Below are 3,504 nucleotides of genomic sequence, written 5' to 3' on the forward strand. Positions count from 1 at the left end.
GCACTTCTGCCAGGAGGTGCTCTCATATATAAATATCGGGTAGCAGGCTGGAGCTGCCACTCTGACAACTAACTTGCACAGGACTCCAGTCAACAGGAAAAGAATAAGGCTGACCGTCTAACCAGGATGAGGGCAGATCAGCGGACGCCTAGGGCTTGCAGTAGCTACAGAAGCGGACTGTGCGTGGGAGATTGCATGGCTACAGACCCAGTGCCCCCACTGCTGGCAGTGGAGGCACTTTATTCAACAACTTTCTTTCCTTTTCAAAGGCTTTATTCTGTGAGTTTTTAATGCATCCTCCTTTCTCAGGAATGTCAGCCTCTGACGTGTTCCCTCTCACACATGCCAAGGACCATCTGCCCTCTGGGGTACATAAAAGCAGCACAGTGAGGAGTAGACTATACCACAAGCCTACCCCCCTGACTATCTGAGCAGGATACTGAGGGTTAAGTGGTAAACAGACATATAACCCTTTATAATCCTACCCTCCATTGCCATTGCTAGACAGACATTAATTCATCCTTGAGACATATTGCATGTCAATTAGAAAATGTTTGCTCCACAGAATTCCTTTTACGTCTGTATTCAGTATGGACCTCACTCTCCTTTTGGGGGAAAAGAGTGTCATCTTTCAAAGCTTCATCTATACCTGAGGACCAGTTCATGAAGAAAGACAATGTAACTAGTAACTTTTTCTTAGAAGCATATATTAAAATCTATACCAAATTTCTTGGAAAATGAGAATGTTAGCTATTATTTTAATTATCATATTCAGCTTTAATCTCCCAACTACCTCATCTGTTTTAAACCATCTATTCTTTGAAAAAAATAATAGGATGGCCTCATTTTGAACATTGACTGTTTTTCTCTCTCCTGTAAACCTAACCCTTGAAGTATCAGTCACCTCCACTCCGCCTCAAAGGTGAGGAAAATGGAGACTAAGCAACTCCTCCTGCCAAAGTCTGAACTCGACCCTATTTTACACCAGTGAGGGGGATGAGATTTTTTATGGCTTATGAGCCGTTAGACTTCTGGAGAACCAGCGAAGAACAAAACAAGACAACCTACCTCATTTTATCTACTCTGTATCTGAAAGGCCACAGCCAGAAGTTTTGAGTCACAAAAAGAAAATAGGTATTCTCACATGAACTTTTCAACCTGGGGATATTTTCAAGTATTTCTTGCTTTTTCTTTCAAATATTATATCTCATTCCCAGGAAATTAAAACATGCTACAAAGACTTGAGTCAAAGATACCAGTTGGTTCAAAATTAATGACTGAACCTCGAAGAAACTTACTAGGCAGGGACCATTTTTAAATTCCTTTAAGCCAGCAAGGTTAACCAAGAATCAAGGAATGAATTGGTCTCTCATATACCATTTATTGCCCTGAAGAAAACTCAAGCATTCTTTCACATTGAACCCCAGTTATCCTGTCTAGCAACTACCCATCAATTTGACAAAAAAATGCACCCGTCTATAAATTTAATATACAAATTAACACTTGCTTCTATCTTCTTCCTCCTAAAATCCCAGTAAAAAGGCAGAATAAAAATATAAAACCACACGTATAAAAATAGGAGGAAACAACACTGAGCAGGATTTCAACAAATGTATCAAACATGGAAGGAGAGAGTGGGTTGGTACCTGCCTTAGCAGACCTCCGGAGGACATCACTGCTGAGTGAGGTGACAGACCCTGCAGAATTCAGGCAGGCTCAGGAACTGGAGGCAAAAGTGAAGTATGGAGCTAAATACAGGCAGGTAATTTCACGTTAGCTGAAAATATAATGCCAATAAGATACTGGAAAGCCATGTTACAGAAATCTTCCAAGAAAAAAGAAATAAGGCCAGACGCTCAACCCGCAGCTCTAGCATCTCATGGGAGTTCCAGATCAAGAAATGTGGGTATGTGTGTGTGAAGGGGGGAGGTGAGATCAAGAACTTAGTATTTTCCAGACTGCCAGAGTCCACCAAAGCACAGTACCACTCCGCTTTTAGAACAGTACAGATTCAAAGAACAAAAGAAAAACAAATCAGAAATTAAAATCCACCAGATATCACAGCAACACTTTAATTAGAATAGAGCAATGCCTTCAAAATCCTGAATTTGGTTTTCTACCTAGAATTTTATATACCAAGCCAAAGTATCTGTCAGAAATTTAATGTCTCATTCCAGAAGTTACTGAAGGAAGTGTTCCACTTTAACAGGAAGTAACCTAATAACGACACACAGGGGGGTCCAGGAGATGCGTAATCCACTCGCGAGAGAAAGACAAATTCCCAGGATGATGAAGTCTCAGGAAACAGCTGTATACAATGATGAGAGAGAAGTTAGTCTAGACTGAAACAAGTACTCTGTTCGCTTTGACCAATGTGAAGGTAGATTAACAGAATTTTTACAAAATTTACTTGGGCTATTTTGGAAAAGTTAGAGATATGTGTGTAAAACCAAGACAAGATGTCCTATGAGAATGGAAATGTAAGCATAGTAAACCATCTAGTTCAGAAATGAATAGAAATATGGGTCACTATAATGCAAACGATGCTAATTTAACCAAAAAAAACAACAAAAACCAAACAAATGGGAGAAGGGAAAAGTAAAAAGGCAGAAATCTTCACCTATCAAAATAAAGAATAGCTGTGTAGCATACTACTTAGAATCTGAAACTAAGGTGCTAGGAAAAAAAAACTATAAAGGCTGAAATGAAATGCCTCCTGAAAATGGGGAAAGGATGGCACAGGGAGCTAACTTCCTTATAAAGCCTTGAAATACTATTATATCTATGTATATATAGTATATCACTTTATAAAATAAAAATTCATTAATATTTTAAAAATATACATATATGAAATTGAAAATTTTAGAAAAAAAATATATTTGCAATCTCTTCTCCATGGTTTCTAACCTACTTGGAATATAAAGAGGTGACAACACACAATGCCAGGTTCAAGATTCCAAGTCTGTTTTTCATTGCACTGTTTCTGAGGGATGGAACTCATACTCCCAGAAGCAATAGTGGTTGCACAGGCCGGCCAATGATTTTCAATGAAGAGGCACATCAGACCTTCCAGAAGAGGTTGAAGATGTGGCAGAGAGATGCTAGTTTAGAAAACTATTTTGGTCCTTATCTACATGCTTCCCCACCCCTCATCACTATTTCCTTCTGCATTAATATAAAAGAAATAAATCTATGAATTCTAAACTGCAGGTATTACTTGTACAATGTAATTTTAATATAAAGTTTAATAATAACAAAACCCTAATACGGTTGTCAAAATGCTTACAACTTCCCGATAAAGTAAAAAAATCACCTCATGGGCAACCAAGCAGCAATAGTCCTTAATAGTTGGAATGCCAATGATATATTGCTATATTTTTTCATTTATTTCATGTTTCCAAATATACAAAGCAAGTTCTGTTTCACTCTCTCCCTACCCCATTTCATCACTTTGAACTCTGAACTTCAAACCCATAAATGTTTCTTCTATTAAAAAAGAAGCAC

Source organism: Phocoena sinus, chromosome 9, assembly GCF_008692025.1.
Source record: "Phocoena sinus isolate mPhoSin1 chromosome 9, mPhoSin1.pri, whole genome shotgun sequence".
Classification (NCBI taxonomy): domain Eukaryota; kingdom Metazoa; phylum Chordata; class Mammalia; order Artiodactyla; family Phocoenidae; genus Phocoena; species Phocoena sinus.